The sequence below is a fragment of the Dendropsophus ebraccatus genome, chromosome 7 (genome assembly GCF_027789765.1).
Source record: "Dendropsophus ebraccatus isolate aDenEbr1 chromosome 7, aDenEbr1.pat, whole genome shotgun sequence".
Lineage (NCBI taxonomy): Eukaryota > Metazoa > Chordata > Amphibia > Anura > Hylidae > Dendropsophus > Dendropsophus ebraccatus.
This window is the reverse complement of record NC_091460.1, coordinates 110,899,783-110,921,791: the sequence shown is the minus strand read 5'-3', so window position 1 is coordinate 110,921,791 and position 22,009 is coordinate 110,899,783. Positions and strand designations below refer to the sequence as shown.

Here is a 22,009-nt window from a genome sequence, read left to right as displayed (position 1 = left end):
GTATAAGGAAAGGAGCAGCATGTTGTTTTTGTTTTTGTTGTATACTGTAGTAGTGATTACTGTGCTTACGCTCTGATACTTGTCACCAGTGCCGTCTTGTTCCCAGTCCTCTCTGTGCTCCTCTTGCTCCACCTATTTCTGCCTGCAGCTGTTCTGTTCCACCTGAGCCTATTTAAAGTGATACTGTCACCCCCTTACTCTTATTTCATTTCATTGGTGGACAGTGTCACCTAGGCAGGGCTTCATGACAGTTCGGCCATCTTCCTCTTGGGAGAGGGGGCCTAACTGCTGTACAGCCCCACCTAGGTAACATTGTCCACCGATGAAATTACGCAATTTTAGAACAGAAAAAAGACACAGGTATATTACATATATGCAGCATCTAAGCTTGTAGATGGTGCAAAGAACTTCACATATAGTTTCACAGTACTTGAAATATGTTCTGCCTGTTTCTTCTTGCCTGAGCATTGTTGGATCGTTGTGTTCCCTGGATATTCTGCTGCTATTCTTGTATCCTGACCTGTGCTTGTTCCTTTCTGTACCATTTACCAATCCTATTTCCAACTCGGATTGTCTGACCTCTATCTAAACCTGCCCTGATCCTACACCTGATTGACTATACTATTGTATCATCCCTGGTACCGTGCTGTTTCTCTAGTTGATAGAATGGCTTCCTGACTATTTATTTGGTGTGTTAGCTGCCTGGTTCAGCTCTCTGGATAAAGGGTGAAGACCTAGAGGGCAGTTAAACTCTGCATCCCTGGCATGACCTAAAACCATACTGGTTCAGTAGCACAGGGGGTCGACATCACTGCCCATTACTATCCTGATCCAGTGGGACACATTCAATTTCAGGTGCTGTTCCACTGTCCTGGGTGGGTTTGTGTAAGTCCTGGTAGTGCTTTCCTGTCATACCAATGCTTACTGTCTCCATGTTGCTTATCTCCTGTCACCTCATTGACCTCCATGACTATTGCCTGGTCTGTGCTGACTGTCAGAGACAATCTTCTGAGTGAAATTGCTGTGAGGGAAGAGTGTAGCAGAGCAGCTCATAAGGGTCATGTGCCAAGGGCAGTCAGAAGCGACTAATAGGAGTCAGGGGTGTAAGGGCCTTTGTGTTGACACATACTAGTCTAATTGATGCGTCCAATAGAGGGGGGTGAGCTCACAGTATCTCCTGTTGATTTATATAGTAATAAAAGGTACATATCACCAGAACAGAGAGGACATATATGTGACCTTACAAACAGATGTATCCCCGCTGTACATGCTGTAGACAAGCCATTAGATACCTCCCAACCATCCAGGACTAAGGACTTTACGAAAATCAATGTTCATTAGTTTGAAAATCCTCATGGCATTTTAAAGAATTGTGATGACTGGATGAGATAAGAGGCATGGATTAAAATGTGTATGTCGTGCCATGTATATATATATATATATATATATATATATATATATATATAGTGGTGCATAATTTGTTCTGGGACCATGCTTGTTTTTTTTAATCAGATTGTTTTTATTAAAAGATTTTATCACACTCAAAAAGTGCATTTTTTTTACAAAACTAAACCTGCACCATTAAGAAGGTCATATAAGGCAACAATCCCCATCATTATCCGTTGTGCCATAGCAAAACACAGAAAAATATATAGCACTGTGAGTAAGATCCTTTCAACACCTAACCATGTATGAGGGTTAGGACGCATACAACCAATATGACAGTATCATTTGTCGTACGGTGACTCTACTTCTACCTCGTAAACTATTACGTCAATTGATCATTAAATTTTGGTCAGTCAATTGAAGAAAGGCCTCCATTGGGTTACGCTTGAGATCCCTAGACGATATGCCTGGTGCATCAAGCCAAGGGCCCCAGATACTCTCAAATTTTTGGAGCGCCTTCCTTTTTTGATATACCATTTTCTCCAAGTGAACCACTACATTAAGCCTAGCTATAAGTTCTGTGAGGATGGGTGCAGTCTCTGGGACCGTGCTTGTAATCCAAATCCACTCTTAAACCAAAGCAAATTTTCCCATAAAAAATCACTGATATGCAGACAATTGGTTCCACACCTCAAAAATAATGATTTTTTATTCTGAATAAAATGTACAGTATAGCAATCAGCATGTGGAGTATAATGTATACTTTGTGCATAGACCTGAAAAAACAGCAGCAGTTTGTAGGTACAGGATGGAGATGCAGATCACTACAATGTAGTAGTGTAGTACAACAGGCTAAAATAGAGAAGCAGGGCTGCTGTCAAAGGTCTGTGTGGCCATCCAAAAAAGGCTGTCAAACGGCCAAAAAAAGACTTCTTGTGGTCGTAGCCATAACCTGTTAGAAATATATGATTGCCATGATTTTCTTTCGTGATGCCCCATTCTACCCCAAATGATGTCCGCCTGTCTTCATCTTTTAATCCATGGTCTCAATCCAATAATGAAATGTACTGGTCTGACCGATCAGCCTCCTAGTTGGTCATACCAACGTAGTAACATAAAACTGGTCATGGTAATGAATAATTCACATAGGGTCTCGAGACAGGCATGGCAGGCTAGATGAAAAGACACATGCTTTAAATGGGGGATGGATTGTAGTAAGGCAGGAAAAGATGGCGATGTGTATAGAGCTGGGAGTTGATGTATTTTCGATCAGTGGTCAGAAGTTGCGGGGGCAGCTATATTCTGTTTATGAACCTAAGGAAACAATGAGAACTGGAATTGGAGCAGGTTTGTTTTTTAATATTTTTTCTTTTTTGAGTTTTTTCCTACAAGAAATAATAGCATTGCCATTCCTCTTTAATGCTGTATGAAATATGCATCTGAGGTACATATCCAGTCTATTACACATATTGCTCACAGCTCCTGGCTTGGAGCATGTAGATGTTGTAATTATTATGCCTTGTTTCCTGTCACAGTGGATGTGAGTTGTAGGAGTGGTAGGACGTGTCATTCCTGAATGAATAATGGAATTGTGATATTTTCACATTTATTTTAAGGATTCCAGAGATTATTATATTATAATTCCTTTAAAAGAGGTGGAGTAAGGGTTCACATATCACCTCACTAAGAGTCTTTTAGACACCACATCACAATCCTGTGCATGATTCACTGGGTATAAGAGGAGACCAATACGGGGGACAGTTTAATTTTGCACTTAGAAGATAGAGGAGCCCCTAATTCTATATAAAGTTACAAGTCTCTGAAGTATGCTCTCTTTATATACTGCCCAACTAGTTTCTCCTTTTAGCTTTGTCAGAGGTCCCATCCAGTTTTTCCTCTGCAGGGACCTGAAAAACTCCAGTATGAAGTGTATCTGTTTTACCAGCTTTGTTACCTGCCCGATGGTTCCTACTTTTCATATTTTTGGTGAATTTTGATTTTTTATTTATTATTTAAACATGTTTCTCTTCTGTTTTTGCACCTATTCAGTGTTTTCTACTCTACATTTGAAATGCATTTCACCCATGTTAGGTCTTTTATATAGAACCTATACCTATACTATACCTACTCATACCATTAGTGACAGACTCTTTCCACCCATACCCTAATTTTGAATTATCTATCATTAAATTGGCTTTGTTGTTACCAATAATAACCAATAACCAGTAAACTAATTAAAAAGGCTCCGCCCACCAGCTCAGCGTGAAATGTAGAAGCATGAGCAGCACAATGGAGCACTTAACGGATTGCTGGAGCAGAGAAACTAAAATCAAAATGGACAGCATAAGGCAGACATTAACTAAACATTTGCCGTTTTTTTATATGTCATGACAGTTACACTTTAAATTACACTGTTGCCTATTTAAATAAAAATTTATTATATGGTCAATACTTATGATGGTCATAATTTTACTTCTTTAGTTTATTCCAGAAGTGGGGATCCCTTTCCCTGTTGAGGACCAATAGGGCATTTATAAAATCATTCGAGGGGCCATACACTACATGGCCATCTTACTTAATGTTATACTGTGCGAGACAGCTGAGTAGTGGGGGTTGGCAACACTCAGGAGATCTTGGGGGTCGAAAGCAGCCCGCGGGCCGATGGTTCCCCACCAGCGGATAATAAAATCCGGCAGCCAGCAGTAGCAGGAGGTAAATTGATCACAAGTACTAACTTTCCTCTCCCTGTGCCCGTGATGAGTGGTGGGACTGGCTGCGGGACCCTCCCCGGAAGGCATTCCCCCCCCCCCCCCCAAGTTGTGATGGACTGTCCTAGCTGATGGACTGGCCGCTCAGCCAATCAGTGACCGGAGTCGCATCCCTCCCTAGTCACTGACTGGTTGAGCAGCTAGTCCATCAGCCGGGTCGTAACATGTCAGCTGCGGAGATCCTGGAGCCCGGCGGAGGTCCCGCGGCCAGTCTTGCCATTCACCGTGGGCACAGGGAGAGGTAAGTTAAATATTATTGTGTATAGATGGAGCAACTGTGTAACTTCTATAAATGTATGTTAATTGTTATTATATCATACCCATGTAGTTTTCTGTAACTAGCCACCATACTGTAACAAAGTGGGCTGATGTAATGTTTCCTGCATGCTTGTTTGCCCACAGTAACACTAGCACTTGGGATACCTGCGGTAATCTGGTACTTCAATCTATGATATGTATCTGTATGCAGAAAATGTAGCCGCCTTCAGTAACCTGATTATACCGTTTTAGAATATTTGGTACAAATATTCTTAAGGGAAGTTCTGCTTTTGAAGTGTTTTTTTTTTTTTTTTTTTTTACATTTTAATTGCCAATCTGTTTGCTCTTATAAAATTCTGGTAAATACAAGTACTGCACGAGGCTTTCCTCTAAGATCGGGTTATTAGGTTGAATTTTTAACTTTTAACTTAAAGGTTGTCATACTTATAGCACTTTAGAAGCATAAAGATAATTTTCTACGATTACTCAGGGCTTTTATTTAACCACAGGAACCACTCTTACCCACAAACATAAAATGTAAGGGTGTTGCCGGTTCAGTGTCACATGCAAGTCAATATTCAACAACTGAGAAGACAACTGACTCATATATGTCAATAAGCGACTAATATCTGAACAGAAAAAAAATAGTTTCTATTAGGGTGAGGCAAAGCAATGTGGATGGTGCATGTAGTTCTACCAGCAAAATTGTACAGCCATTGGCCACTGCATGTAGGTATGGTTTTATCTTCCTGCTTTATCTGCATTGTGTAGCCCCACATCTTAGTGTAGAGAATCTTTGATATTTTAGTGTTTCCCTTGGTTACCTATTCAATCACAGTACAACACTCAGTCCTTAGCGCTTTTCCATTAGTTCTGTCGATTGGGCACTGAACACATAGTACATTACTGTAGATGGCATGTGTGGGAGAATGGGTTACTGGTGCACTGGGATTGCAAGGTGTGAGCAGAAATACAAGTAACAGAAGCAACCATGTAAGCATATCACTGAGCTACTCTTGTTGCTGTTGCCGGAAAGCTAAAGGGAGGGGAAGCAGCACTGTGGACATACAGCAGTAGATATACTTCTATATACACAAGGGAAAGCTGTCTTGAGCTGGTAAGAGAGACAAGGGAAGCCTTGGTTTACCTTCTAGGAAAAGTGTGGGTCATTTTCAGCAGACGGCTTTACAAATTTTAGGTACACATCCCATTCTCCCCCATCTTCTGCAGAAGCTAAACCCTGCCCTCATTTCATATGTGTTGTCCTGGTAATCTCTGTTTCAAAAGACAGAAATCCCCTGACAACAGACAGTGGACAGCATATTGCATGGAAGGGAGACACCTTGTGGCTAGGAATTTAGAGCTGTTCTTCTGGTCTAAGAAATCATTTTTGGTAAATGAATTTTCTTACAAATGGGTTAGGATTCACATAAGCTATCAAATGAAGGAATGCTTTTTTCAAATGAAAATGCCAATTTATCACATGTGGCATCTATGACTAATAGTCCCAAAGTTTGTAGTCCAGAAGCACATAATATTTTGGTAGGTTAAGCTATGTAACAACCGGAAGAGGTCTTTTTAATGGCCGGAGCATATGTATCTGATTGGATTGTATGAACTGAACAGCAGATGACTAACACATATGTTTTATCTTTTTCTAATATTAACTTGATTAAACAATTTTACAGTTTTGTAGTTTTTATTTCTGTTGGTCAGATCCCATCTTATTTAACATTCCATCTATTTTCTGGAGAATCAGAGTTTGATCAATGCAGCAAACACCTGACTTGTAGATTAAACATAAGGACAGCAAATATGTCTTGATTAGCTGCATGGAACCTGTCCAACTCAATCATATATCGGGCGAAGTTCCAGGCAGCTTAAGAAGACATAGGGGACTCGAGTAAATCTATAATAATTGTTCAGGGTATATTTGCAGTGTTGTTTATTTATTTAGTGACTATATTACCTTTTCTTCAAAATTGCATTTTAATGCTACAATGTCATTTTTAGGTGAAAAAAAAGCATTTTTCTAAATAATGACAGCCATTATGAATTATCATCAACATTAATGACTGCTGTAATTTGCATAAAACGGCTGTGTTGGCACCAAAATGGCGGACCTAAAAAAAAAATTGGCCAAAAAAAAATGTTGTGTAAATATAGCCTTAGTCTGATATAGTTTCAAGGCTGTATTCAGAAGGTTCCAATCTTCAGAGCTGAAATCTCCTAGCATTCCCTGCGGGCATAAAGTATACACATAGGGCGAGATTTATGAAAGGGTATAAAAATACACCTGGTGTAAACTGCCCACAGCAACCAATCACAGCTCAGCTTTCAGCTCTGGTAAAATATAAGAGCAGCGGTGATTGGTTGCTGTGGGTAGTTTACACCAGGGGGGACATTTATAAGTCCAGCGTTTTTTACGCCGGACTTATAAATGTCCTCGCATCTCCGGCGCTACGGGGATTTATGTAGAGGTGGACTGCCTCTACATAAATCCCGTGCGCTCTGGTGCGCACCGTTCTTTTGGCGGAACGGATGGTGAATCGCGCGGACTCTGAGTCCGCGCCCTCCATTCCGCCCCCTTCACACCCCCTCCCCGCCCCCCGGCGTACTCGGCGGAAAGTGCCGATTTGCGAATATTTTATTCGCAAATCATCCATTTGCGAATAAAATAATGCGCAAATCGGCACTTTCCGCCGAAAATCATCCGTACATCGGATGATACATGTCCCCCCAGGTGTGTATTTACACCCTTTCATAAATCTCCCCCATAGCTTGCTTTGATAATCTGCCTTCTGAGGTAAATTTTTTGTTTTTGCAATAATACAAAAAAGCCACAGGCAGATGTTGACTGTGAGTCCATGGAATTTTATGAAATGCCTTGACAATTTTTTTTTTTGGGCAATTTTCTCTTCTCTCTGGCTTTTTAGGGGGTTTGTGGCAGTTTTTCCAAAATGCAGCACGCTGAGGGTTTGGTGTGTTTTTGTGTTTCTCCTCCATAGGGTTAAATGGAATTTCTTTTGTTTGTATTTTTGCAAAAGCCAATCACAACTAAACTCAAAAACGCCAAGATAATCTTTGGGATTTTTTCTGGTGTTTGGGAGCACCCTGATGTAAGGAATATATAATCCCCCTCCACTATATGAGCTAAGCTAAACAATCAAAGCGACTTTGTACTGGCATGTAGCTGCCCCCAACCCGATAGTACTGCATTGTAGAAGTCCTCGGTCAAAATGTATCCCCATGTTTATGGAGGCATCAAAAGAAATAATTGTCAGCCAAACAAACAATTAGGTTGCATATATGGTATGTCATCCATGAGTATATCTGTTGTATATATGGTATGTCATCCATTAATATATCTGTTGCATATGTGGTATGTCATCCATGATTATATGTGTTGTATACTGTATATGGTATGTCATCCATGAGTATATCTGTTGCATATATAGTATGTCATCCATGAGTATATCTGTTGCATATATAGTATGTCATCCATGAGTATATCTGTTGCTTATATAGTATGTCATCCATGAGTATATCTGTTGCATATATGGTATGTCATCCATGAGTATATCTGTTGCTTATATAGTATGTCATCCATGAGTATATCTGTTGCATATATGGTATGTCATCCATTAATATATCTGTTGCATATGTGGTATGTCATCCATGAGTATATCTGTTGTATACTGTATATGGTATGTCATCCATGAGTACTGTATATTTGTTGCATATATGGGGTATCATCAATGAGTATATCTGTTGTATACTGTATATGGTATGTCATCCATGAGTATATCTGTTGCATATATAGTATGTCATCCATGAGTATATCTGTTGCATATATAGTATGTCATCCATGAGTATATCTGTTGCTTATATAGTATGTCATCCATGAGTATATCTGTTGCATATATGGTATGTCATCCATGAGTATATCTGTTGCTTATATAGTATGTCATCCATGAGTATATCTGTTGCATATATGGTATGTCATCCATTAATATATCTGTTGCATATGTGGTATGTCATCCATGAGTATATCTGTTGTATACTGTATATGGTATGTCATCCATGAGTACTGTATATTTGTTGCATATATGGGGTATCATCAATGAGTATATCTGTTGTATACTGTATATGGTATGTCATCCATGAGTATATCTGTTGAATACTGTATATGGTATGTCATCCATGAGTACTGTATATCTGTTGCATATATGGTATATCATCCATGAGTACTGTATATCTGTTGCATATATGGTATGCAGTGGCGGATTAAATGTACCCTGGGCCCCGGGCTGTCCACCCAACCTGGGCCCCCCCCCCAGTCAATCTGCCCACATTATGATCCGCTACTGCCCCCCCCCCCCCACTCTGTCCCCCAAAAAACACTGCCTGCCTCCCCTCCCTGCTGACCCCAATAAACATAATGTTTGGTCCCTTGCTGCTACCCCCAGTAAGCATTGCCCACCCCACTTCCGCTGCCCCCAATAAACATATTGCCAACTCACCCTGATGTTGCGCCCCCCCCCCCCAAGGTCACAGCAGCACAGAGGATGTCAGGAGAGGAGGGGGCTGATCTTATAGGGGAGGTCACAGCAGCACAGAGGATGTCAGGAGAGGAGGGTGCTGGTCTATAGGGGAGGTCACAGCACCACAGAGGATGTCAGGAGAGGAGGGGGCTGATCTTATAGGAGAGGTCACAGCAGCACAGAGGATGTCAGGAGAGGAGGGGGCTGATCTTATAGGGGAGGACACAGCACCACAGAGGATGTCAGGAGAGGAGGGGGCTGATACTATAGGAGAGGACACAGCAGCACAGAGGATGTCAGGAGAGGAGGGGCTGATACTATAGGAGAGGACACAGCAGCACAGAGGATGTCAGGAGAGGAGGGTGCTGATCTTATAGGAGAGGACACAGCACCACAGAGGATGTCAGGAGAGGAGGGTGCTAATCCTATAGGAGATGGTCCCCCTTTCCCCCCCTTATAGATGACCCCCCTCTTTCCCCTTTATAGATGGTCCCCCTCTTTCCCCCTTATAGATGGTCCCCCTCTTTCCCCTTTATAGATGGTCCCTCTTTTTCCCTTCATAGATGGTCCCCCTCTCTCCCCCCTTATAGATGGTCCCCCTCTCTCCCCCTTTATAAATGGTCCCCCTCTTTCCCCTTTTATAGATGGTCCCCCTCTTTTCCCCTTTATAGATGGTCCCCCTCTTTCCCCCTTTATAAATGGTCCCCCTCTTTCCCCTTTTATAGATGGTCCCCCTCTTTTCCCCTTTATAGATGGTCCCCCTCTTTTCCCCTTTATAGATGGTCCCCCTCTTTCCCCCCCTTATAGATGGTCCCCCTCTTTCCCCCCTTATAGATGGTCCCCCTATTTCCCCCCTTATAGATGGTCCCCCTCTCCCCCCTCCCTTATAGATGGTCCCCCTCTTTCCCTCCTTTATAGATGGTCCCCCTCTTTCCCCCCTTTATAGATGGTCCCCCTCTTTCCCCCTTATAGATGGTCCCCCTCTTTCCCCCCTTTATAGATGGTCCCCCTCTTTCCCTCTCTATAGATGGTCCCACTCTTTTCCCCTTTATACATGGCCCCCCTCTTTCCCCCCTTTATAGATGGTCCCCCTCTTTTTCCCTTTATAGATGGTCCCCCTCTTTTTCCCTTTATAGATGGTCCCCCTCTTTTCCCCTTTATAGATGGTCCCCCTCTTTCCCCTCTTTATAGATGGTCCCCCTCTTTTTCCCTTTATAGATGGTCCCCCTCTTTATAGATGGTCCCCCTCTTTTTTCCCCTTTATAGATGGTCCCCCTCTTTTTTCCCCTTTATAGATGGTCCCCCTCTTTTTTCCCCTTTATAGATGGTCCCCCTCTTTTTTCCCCTTTATAGATGGTCCCCCTCTGCTCCCCCCCCTATAGATGGTCCCCCTCTGCTCCCCCCCCCCTTATAGATGCCCCCCCCCCCCCCTTGCACAGCAGTCAGTAAATAAAAAAACAAAACACAACTCACCTGCCATCCGTTCCCCCGTCGATCCTCTCGGCTTCTGGTCTGTCCCCGGCTGCCTCCGGCTGATGATGCGGCTGCTGGGGGTGTCTCGTCCTCTCCCCGGCAGCGCGCGCATCACACAGCTCACTGTGCCGCCTGGGCCCTGACTTCCGGTACAGAGCGTCTCTAACGTGCGCTCTTAATACCGGAAGTCAGGGCTTAGGCGGCACAGTGAGCTGTGTGATGCGCGCGCTGCCGGGGAGAGGACGAGACACCCCCGGCAGCCGCACATCAGCCGGAGGCAGCCGCACATCAGCCGGAGGCAGCCGCACATCAGCCGGAGGCAGCCGGGGACTCCTGTGACCGTAAGCGAAATAATGCTTGCGGTCACAAGAGTGCAGTGGCGGGCCGGGCCGCAGCGGCGTGGGCGGATTATAATGTGGGCGGCGTGGCATGGGCCCCTCCGGAGCCTCGGGCCCCGGGCGGCCGCCCAAACCGCCCACATTATAATCCGCCACTGATGGTATAGATGTCTCTCCTACTTGACAAAGGGGCAATTTATGCCTCGAAACGCGTTGTTTATGAGACCATTAAAATTCATTGTTTTACTTCATTAAACCTGAAGCCGTGAAGCGCCGTCATTCTGGCTCCTGTGGTCCCCGCCTACCCCGAGGATCCGACGCTTCATCTGCCACTGATGGTATGTCATCCATGAGTACTGTATATGGTATATCATTTAGGAGTATATCTGTTGCATATATGATTTTTCAATACAGTGTAAAATATTCTGGTTTTTGGTTAGTAGGACAAGAATTAGGCTGGGTTCACACACAGTATATTTCAAGCAGTATTTGGTCCTCATGTCAGCTCCTCATAGCAACCAGGAGTGGATTGAAAACACAGAAAGGCTCTGTTCACACAATGGTGAACCTGAGTAGATGGCCGCCATATAACGGTTAATAACGGCCATTATTTCAATACAACAAAAGTTGTTTTAAGATAATAGCAAATATTTGCCATTAAATAATGGCGGCCATCCACTCAATTACAACATTATGTGAACAGAGCCTTTCTGTGTTTTCAATCCACTCCTGGTTTTGGTTGCTATGAGGACCTGACATGAGGACCAAATACAGCCTCAAATATACTGTGTGTAAACCCAGCCTTATGAAGATCTGTATTCAGTAATATGACAATAAACAGTTTTTATGGTTCTGCTTTTATATTTAATGTTCCCATAACAAGTGAAATGAGGAAGAATCATTTGTTTTAGCAGAAAAGGTTTAGCAGAAGGGGAAGTAAGCGGCACCAAGGAGTTGTCTGCCTTGTTTGGAATAGATGCCACAAGTATAAAACAAGTATAAAAAAGGGATGGGGGAGGAGTGAATAATAGTAAGGCCTCATTCACACGTTTAGTTATTTTTCAGGTCCGTATATATGTCCGCTATTTTTACTCCGTGATCCGTGAAAAATGGTCTGTAATTGTATCTGTAGTACATCTGCATCCGCTAAAATTGTACCATGCTGGTTAAAACTGGTAAAAGGAAAAAAATTTAACCAGCTTGCCCATATTTGATCCGTGTTTCTCGCGGACGTAAAAAAACACAGATCCCATAGACTTCCATTAGCTGTTCCATATCGCAATAACGATCCTCACTAGGAGTGGATTACAGATAGTGTGAATAGCACAATAGAAATCAATAGGCACTAGTTTGATCTGTGATTGCAGATCCCCAATCACGGACAACTTTGCAGTATGTGTGAATAAGGCCTAAAAGAGAAGGATAAAATTTTTTTAAAATTAATTCATCCAACTAATTTTCAATTCCAGTTGCATTCCTAGCAGCTATATAAGACAAACAAGGTCCCAGTCCCGGACTGTCTAGAAACTCAAAAAGATTGACAGTTCAGTCATCTATATTTAGAGATGCGGAATTTAGAGGCGCTGCTTGCATCAACCTGTCTATAATCTTTCCGTCTCAATCTGTGTTTATTTCACCACCAATAAGCGAGAACACTATTTGTATCTGTCTCATGCACATTTGTTGCCTGTGACAGAAATTGATATATTACATATTGCCATCTAAAGTGCTTGTATTTTCCAATTCTCCAATACCCAGAGGGCACTGCAATTTAAAAACGTTTCTGTAATGGAAGTCTAATTCAATTAGAATCTTGTACAGCGACATGAGGGAAAAGAAACAGCTTCATTCTAGTACATTGCAGGTGTATAATATATATTCCAAGTTAATTTCAACAGTCCTTCTTAATTTACCTCTCTGAATACAATATTGTTGGATGCAATCTTGCTATACTTCCCGCCGCTATAGGTAGAATTACTTACATGAAAGTAATTTGGTGGGTGCCGCATTTCCATTTACTTCTTTTCTTCTAATAGAATAATATTGCTGTTCTCTGGGAGAAAAAGGCAGCAGCGTTGACTTGAAATGTGGGCCTGAGTACAGCAGATTTTTATCAAGCAGAGAGAAGTGATCATTTAGAGAAAGCTGTTGTGTTTGGCAGCCTAGCCGTCCGTTGTCAGAGAGGCTCATTGCTGTATTTTTCTTCAGTACTAAACAGAGGGAAGCTGATTTTACTAGTAGCGTCTCTGAAACTGCTTTCTCTGTCCTCACATCTCCTCAGAAAGTCACAGAATATAAGCACAAAAGCATAAAGCAAAAGCATAAGCATAAATAATAGAATGCACATAGATAAGAAAAAAGGCGAGAGATGAACCAACAGTGACCCTATACTCCTCAGGAGAGGCTGTTGTTTCCCTGCCCTTGGTGAGGTGATCACTGTGTGATGGAACAAGGTTACAGATGGGGTGTTACTGATTTTCTAGCAACAGAATAGACAGAGATCATGTGACCTCTGTCTCAGAAGGGAGGGGGAGGACAGAGGAGCGGAGACAGAGTGGAGCAGGCAGTGATGATTTTTAGCAGCTTCAGGATGTGAGTCAGGATGTGCTGCAGATATTCAGACCAATTCATGTAATAGAAACCTATTACACACAAGCTTACATTATGGGTGGGGATTGAACGGGATTTCTTAACCGAAGTTCCCCTTTAAGGCTATGTTCCCACTGTGTCAGAGACAAATAAAGGCAAACGGGGATAAATGCTGAATGGTTACTTGTTGCTACAGATGAGAAATGGATCACACTCAGTTTTTTCTCAGTTTGTAACAGTATGTTATCAGAGCTGTGTATTGTGCCTGTGTGAGCACCGGACAAGACAGATTTTCATCCTGAGAGTAAAGGCCTTATTCCACGGAACCATTATCGGCCGATAATCGTCAAGTGGAGTAAGAGGCAACGATCAGCCGACATCGTTCATGCCGGCTGATCGTTGAAGTCGTTTGTCTTTCAATATGTTTAAAGACAAATGACTTTTATAGCAACGATCTACTGCCTTCGCTCCATGGAATAGGAGCAGCGGCAGCAGACCGCCGCTATATCCTGTGGGCTGCCCGGACGATCAGCAATCATCCGGGCAGCCCCCCCGCAGCTCCCCCCGGCCCTCCCCGCACTCACCCGCTCGCTGCTGCCGCTTGGAATTGCGGCAGCAGCGAGCGGGAAACGAGGAGCAAACAAGCACACGTTTGCTCCTCACTGTCAGCCCTTGGAATAGGGGCTTAAGGGCCCTATTACACGTGATGATTATTGTTCATGATTATTGTTAGTCGTTTCTCGTTAAAAATCGCTCCGTGTAATAGGACCCTAAATCATGAAGGTCAAAGCTCTGGGAAAAGAAAAAAAAGGAAAAGGGAGGCACTTTGAAATCGAGCACACCCAAATGTACTGTGCAGCAGACTCCCTGGAGAGCTGTATACATGCAGCTTCAAGCAAGAATAGGATGCATGGAATAACAACACACCTCACATTGCAGGGCCAAGCATATGCGCTATGTGCTCTATGTACTGTGACAAGTGTCACAGCAGTAGAGAAAATAGACATCCAATGTTACCAATATGCAAGGGAGATGTGCAAGTAAACAAAGTAAGGAGTCAAAAGAAGTGAAAAATGAGTACAACCTGCAGGATAAATCTCATAAACCCAGGAGGAATAAAAGAAACCCCACAAATATCGCCGCTCACCAGCAGCTTCATCGGGGCTCTAAGAAAAGACCATGAAAACCCAAAGGTGTTAAAATATTGAAAATATATTAGATTATTGCACACATTGTCACCATACAGTCAGCTTTATTTGTTGACACGGTGATAGCGCTTTAATAATTTACTTCTTTATTTCTCTTATAAGAGATAATGGAGGAGAAGTTTCCTTTATAAACACAAACATTATATTCCTGTAATAATATGAATAGTAATCAGGGATTCAGCTGTTGGATTCACAATATGTCAGGCTTTGTTCACATCTGTGCTGAGATTCCTTTAGGTGCATATCTGACTGCTAGGTTATATATATACACACACACACGCAGTGTTGGACTGGGGTACCTTGAGCCCACCAGGGAATTTAATTCCAGGGGCCCACCCTACCTATACCAGATATAACCAGCATCAAACCTTTCACATTCCTATAGCGACTTTGCACGGAGCTGTGGATGTGACCAGCGATGCTAGCTCACTGCTAGTAACTTGTCAGCCACTATATGCAAACAACATAGTGTGACACCTAATTTTCTTGAAAGTAGAAGTGTCATAAAACTAACACATCTCAGGCAGCCAGGGGGTGCGGGAACATAATAACAAAAGTATACTTATGTGCCTTCGTAGCACTTCTTTAACAATATCCGACAGACTGTGATCTCCTGCAGCTCCTTCAGCTGCAAAATCACATACTCGGCTGATGGATCACCCACTCAGCCAATCAGTGGCTGGGACAGGACACCGCTGCAGTCACTTACTAGCTGAGCAGACAGTCCACCAGCCGCTCCGTGACATTGCAGCTGGACTGAGACGTACACCGAACCCGGGCGATCCCCACATACTTGTGACCACTGGGACCCCTACCAATCAACTTGATATCCTGTGGATTTTGGGACGGGGGTGGGGGGCAGCTACCTAGACCATATCTTGATGTATGTGTGTTAGGGCAATAGTTTGCCTTGCTCTTGGTGATGCCCCCCCCCCCCCCCCCACACACACACACACACACACAAAAGCAACTAGGTTGTGTATATGTTGCAGAATATTATAAAATCAGGTATTTAAATAAATCCCTAAGGGATTTAATCAAATCACTGGAAATGATAAAATCCTCTACTTTGGGTCACTTTCCTGAAAAAAAAGTCAGAGATTTGATCAAATCCCTGAATCGTTTCAGTGAAATGATCAAATGAACAAGCCTCAAGCCTGGTGCCTGATTCAATGTACATATGGGCCTCCTGCTCATCGTCCCAGCTGCTGTGCCTGGTACCTGAATGCTGCTGCCTCCCACCAGTTCCGGCACCTTCCCTTTCCTTTCCAGAGACTTGCTGGGGTGAGTTTTTAAACAAGCCTGGTGCCTGGTTCAAGGACGCGGAGCAGGAGGCCCATATGTGCATTGAATCAGGCACCAGGCTTGAGGCTTGTTCATTTGATCATTTCACTGAAACGATTCAGGGATTTGATCAAATCTCTGACTTTTTTTTCAGGAAAGTGCATTGGACTTGTTGATTTGATCGTTTCACTGAAACAGTTAAGGGATTTTATCAAATGCCTGACTTTCTTCAGGGAAATGACCCAACGGAGTGGTCATTTTATCATTTCCAGTAAAGAAGGATGTCTGGCTCCAGATATCCAGTCCCATAAAAGCAAACTTAAAGATGAAGCAGGTACTCCTAGTCCAAAGGATCAACATGTTTTGGACTACATGCCTTTAAATTTACAATGTTATCATTTCCCAGCAACATAGATATTATGTATATTTACGGTGATTTCTGTGATTGGTGTGACCTGTTCCTTGAAAAAACCTTTCAACAAACCTTGCAGATGTAGGTATAATTTTTGGGATGCCTGTTTTTTCTTCAAGATTTGAGTGCCCCTTTAATCCAGGGATATGCACATACACGCAGGAGTTCTACTATCCACTGCTCCATCCTACTTGTGCGCATTGTGCAAGTGATAGATCTGTGTAGCAGGCAGATGTCCAGCTGGACTCTGCAATATGGAATGGACCCCCAACTCCCAAGCATAATAAGTTAAACCAAAGAACGCAAAATGAAGACACAACACATTGTAATCAGGTGTCAAAGGGTCTGAATTTTATTTCAAATTACATGACACTGAAAATGGCAGACCCCCAACTCACAAAGAGTCACTCTCCAGCACTCAGGCGAGGAAAAAACCCCTGTGGGCGAAACCTCGAGGGAGCCATGGCTGGAGAGTTGCCCCTCCCCTGGGCTCAGAGGGTAATACCATAATATAAATATAATACACTAGATGGGAGAGAAATCTGGCTGCAATATCTATCACCTTATTGATGGCTAGGCGGATGCATCTCTTCTTCCTCAAAGATCCAGGTCCACTTCTCAAGAAGGTGGAGACTTGATGAAGGGGTAGTCTAAAGCAGACCACCTGTTTTCCCCTGCTAGAACCTCCAAAGTACATCAAGGGTAGGGGGCAGTAAAGTAATCAAGCTCAAGGTCCTCTGGCGCATCCAAGATGGCACTGATCAGGGCGCGGTGCATTGCTTTATGGAACCTTCTTTATGACATAAGCGCTTGTCATCACAGTGCACGCTTGCCATGGTCACATCTGAAGCATTAACCCATTAATGACTGGCGATGCACTTCACTGCAGAGGTTGCGGAATACACTTGTGACCAAGCAAACAGCTTATGGTTAGGCCGCACTAAGAACACAAAATAATATGGTTTGATGTGGCCCATAGCAACCAATCACAGCTCAGCTTTCCTTTCTCAAATTACTCTGGTAAAATAAAAGCTGAACTGTGATTGGTTTCCATGCACAGTCTAACTTGCCCATAGCAACCAACCATAGCTCAGCTTTAATTTTATAAGAGCTTGTTAAGATATGAAAGGTCAGCTGTGATTGGTTGCTATAGGAGAATCAGACTGTGTTTTGTCTCTGGCAGATTTATAAAGCTGCTTCATTGCTGTAAAGTTTATGATGATGATGACTGAAAACACATGACATCAAGCTTCCCCATAATGCTTTGCAGGAATTATGAGAGAGACAAAGAGGCCAGGAGGATGTTACCTTGTGTAATCCTGTTATATATGAGGTGTATAAATAAATGAACGTGCAGATGGACTCTCACCTTTAAACCCCTTGGGCTTTGTGCATATCACCCTGCTGTGGGGTAGTTTGAAGTGTCCGATGATAGCTGCCGGCCAAAGGATCCATGGAATGGGGATCTCCCAACGTTGGGGTCTCTAGGAACATGGAATTAAAAGGATTCTGGGGCGCTGCCAAAAATTGTTTCACAACGATTGAGAAAATTAAAAAGGCTGATTTATTGGTAAAAAATCAGTATAAAATTATGCATAAAAACGTCAATAACGCGTTATTGACGTTTTTATGCATGCTTTTATACTGGTTTATACAGAGTCCATCAAAAATATAAACCTCTAACCCCTGAGGTTACAACCTCTGTAAAGATCTAAAATGACGTGGCGGTCCTTGAGGCCCCAAATCAGGCGGTCCTCAGTAAATAAACCCACGCTCAAGATTTTACCTCTAGCTGAAGAGCCGGTTCACTTAGAGGCATCTAAACAACGTCCTGTGCTCTCACCTTTTATAATCACTAAGCATGTGGCTACCAGATACCTCCTGACCGTCAAAAAGTTACAAAATCCCTTTGGGTCCAGAACCATTTGGGTCAAAATCCACCAACCCTAAAAGGAACAAGGGGAGGAGGGGAAGGGCCAAGGAGGAAAAACCAAACATGGAGGGTGGGTTATTACATGCTCAGCTTGTGGTCTGTACTAAAATGGCTTCCAACCCCACAACCCCCCTAGCAGACTCCTTAAAGTTGAACCCCTCACTACCTACTCCACCCCCTTGTCACCCCTAAACCTATTCCCTGGTCTAAACCCCCTGCCCTCTACACCCCCATCTTGGCAAATCCCTGTCATGAGGGACTCTCCCTAGGCTAGGCCCCATTTTATATGCCACTAATATAATATTACTATGCTTTTATAGGGTTGTGCCATAGTTAACAAAGCATGCTAATTTTATGCTTATTAGATAACCTATTATATTTTCATTTCAGCAGGTTTTTATGATTGCCCAAACCTTCTCGATATCTGCAGAGCATTTCCATACACTGAAGAACAGCTATATCAGTAGTACATTGTGAGGTAAGAGTTATTCTCTTGTCTATACTTATGGTCAAATTACTTTCTAAATCACAATATTTGATATTTATAAATGATCATGACTTTATTTAACTGTACAATAATTCTAATCATTTATACATACTATGTCAGTTTTTATTAAAGGGGAACTTCTGTTATTTTTTTCTTTGATATCAAGTGGTGTCAGAAAGTTATACACATTTGTAATTTAATCCTATTAAAGCCTTCTAGTACTTTTCAGCTGCTGTATGCCCTGCATGAAGTGGTGTATTCTTTCCAGTCTGACACAATGCTCTCAGCCACCATTAGTCAGGAACTGTCCAGAGCAGTATAGGTTTTCTGTGGGGATTTGCTGCTGCTCTAAACAGTTCCGGACATGGACAGAGGTGGCAGCAGAGAACACTGCATCAGACTCCAAAAAATACACAACTTTCAGCAGCTGATAAGTACTGGAAGGCTTTAATAGAAGTAAATTACAAATTTGGATAAGTAGACTCATTTGGCATTTGCTGTGTGAATGGGGCCCTAGGGATACTGTATTTCTAGCATACATGCCAGGTGCTTTCCCAATGTGTATTACAAATGTATGGCTGATGGGCGCTAAGTTTTATCTATACAGATGTATTTGTGGTAACCCAACCCAAACATTACCTTGTTATGGATACAAGAATTTGGGGGAAATTAGAAAAAAATGAGTGGAAATGTCCACCAGCTAAGTGTCAGACAGTTCCCAGAGTCGTGAGACCATTATTGGGTAGTGATATGGTGCGTTTACACAGGCAGATTTATCTGACAGATTTTGGAAGCCAAAGCCAGGAATGGATTTGAAAAGAGGAGAAATCTCAGTCTTTCCTTTATGACCTGTTCCCTGTTTCTGGTCTATTCCTGGCTTTGGCTTCAAAAATCTGTCAGATAAATCTGCCTGTGTAAACGCACCATTAGTTTAGAGACAAGAGGTCCACTAGAACAGTGATTTTCAACCTTTTTTGAGCCGCGGCACACTTTTTATACTTAAAAAATCCCGGGGCACACCACCAACCAAAATGGCACAAAATGACACTAAAACAGTACATATTATACATATAGTTAATAATACAGATTCTAAATGTATTTATACTCACTCAGTGTAAACCCTGGGTCTGTTTTCTTCTCCCCCCTGTGCTTCTCTCCCCCATGCTTCTCTACCCCATGCTTCTCTCCCCCATGCTTCTCTCCACCATGCTTCTCTCCACCATGCTTCTCTCCACCATATTTCTCCCCCCTACTTCTCTCCTGTGCTTCTCTCCACCATACTTCTCCCCCCCTGCTTCTCTCCTGTGCTTGTCTCCCCCATGCTTCTCTCCACCATACTTCTCTCCCCCCTGCTTCTCTCCACCATACTTCTCCCCCCTGCTTCTCTCCTGTGCTTCTCTCCCCCATGCTTCTCTCCACCATATTTCTCCCCCCTGCTTCTCTCCTGTGCTTCTCTCCCCCATGCTTCTCTCCTGTGCTTCTCTCCCCCCTGCTTCTCTCCACCAAACTTCTCTCCCCCCTGCTTCTCTCCGCTGTTTCTCTCCCCCATCCCCAGGTTTCTCTCCCCCATGCTTCTCTCCCCGTCTCTCCCCCCCTGTTTCTCCCCCACGCTTCTCTCCCCCATTCCCATGTTTCTCTCCCCCATCCCCAGGTTTCTCTCCCCCATTGTTTTCTCCTGTTTCTCTCCCCCATCCCCAGGTTTCTCTCCCCCCCTTCCTCCTCACCTCCTCTGAGATGGTCACCGCTGCTGTCCGCCTCAACTACTGGACGCCCGTAGGGCCCGGACGTGCTCCTCCAATCAGCGGAGACAGGGAGCGTGGTGCGCTGCGGCGCACCACGCTCCCGGTCTCCGCTGATTGGATAGGAGGAGCATGTCCGGGCGCTACAGGCGGCCAGTAGGTGAGGCGGACAGCAGCAGCGGGGCAATCTGCAGGGACACCATAGTTTGGGGAACTTTCCCCGCGGCACACCCGACCATGTGTCGCAGCACACTAGTGTGCCACGGCACACTGGTTGAAAATCACTGCACTAGAAGACTAGAATGGATGATAGTGTAAAGGTAAAGTGTGTTCGGATACACAGAGCCTCCTTTTTTTCTTCATTGTCTCCATCATATCATGGAAGCATAATTTAAAGGTCACCATGAATAATATCCTGTCTGATATAATTTACTATAAAACGTGTACATTCATGACCTGTTCCTGGGGGTTATTACTTTATTTAACAGCGGTGTAGCTGCCGGAGTTCTCAGGACATGTGCTTTGGGTTCTAGGTGCCTGTTGATCAACATGACACTGTTTCTTGGCCTAGGTTTTTAAATACAGGGGTTATGGTATTGATAATTTGGGCTTTTTTCAGCTTTCCATTCACCTCTGGTGGCCACAAACAGTTCGGAGGGGACGGGGAACCCTTGATCTGAATATATGTCTTGGTCCCAAAGGTGGGATCCACATCTAGGGAACAATTATGGCATATCCTGTGGTTCAAGTCGGGGTTTTGCTGCTCACTTGGTCCTAACGCTGAGGATGTGTTTCCATGTATGTATTCTGAATGTAGTGGAAACCATGCCCACATTTCTTCCTCCAGAGGGTTATATGCAGGAAATTATCAGAATTTTTTATGAGCAAATCTGTATAGATTTCCGGACCAATAGTTTTCTATCGAGCACGGATACCCTCCAGGATTTTTCCTGAAGAGTGTTTGTGCCAGAAGATTAGTTTCTATATTTATCTGGAATTCCAGCACGGAATGCCCCATAGAACCCTATGGTAGCATCCTGAATTCCAGACCATTCATTGCATTGCATGGCTGCCTGGGCTAGCAGCTGACCCTGGCCATTGATCTGTACATGCTCCTAATCAGTAGTGCATACAGTTAATAGCAGCACTATGATTGACCAGGCCGGAAGCAAATGGCTCCTGACCCAGTCAATCACTTGTGTGGCCGGTGGCGGCATTAGACCTCCAGCTACAAGAAGCCGCTAACTACCCCCCTCCCCCGCAGCGTTGCAGCACACAAGTAACAGCACCTGTGTGCATGCAGAGCAAAGGAAAAGCAGGTGAGTATTTTGAGGTTTTTTTTCCTGAAGTCTCCTGGAAGGCTTCCTGATCAGTGTTTCCTGGCCGAGAAAACGGCCACGGTCATGTGAAGGGGGCCTTAACAGGATTATTATGCTGTGATGCTGTGTGCACTGCTGCCCCCTCCTAAATGCGTTCCTGTATATGATTGGAGTACAGGCTTGGTTCTTTTATAGTTTATGGGCTCATATCATAGGATTAATTCTGTGTGGAAAAAATTGAAGCTCATTTAGGTTCAGGTGCATCCACTCG

The 22,009-nt window shown here is 43.5% G+C and overlaps 1 protein-coding gene across 10 annotated transcripts in view; it reads left to right on the top strand.

The window, feature by feature from the left end:
- Positions 1–22,009, top strand: part of CSGALNACT1 (chondroitin sulfate N-acetylgalactosaminyltransferase 1) — a 261,184-nt gene that overhangs the window by 131,943 nt on the left and 107,232 nt on the right. For 7 of the 10 annotated variants that reach the window (XM_069978162.1, XM_069978160.1, XM_069978159.1 and 4 more), the window contains one exon: positions 18,584–18,671. The gene's annotated coding sequence lies outside the window, so the exon portion shown is untranslated. Of the gene's footprint in view, positions 1–17,503; positions 17,594–18,583; positions 18,672–22,009 lie in introns of those variants that run through there. The other 3 variants (XM_069978163.1, XM_069978161.1, XM_069978158.1) reach the window with 3 other exon arrangements.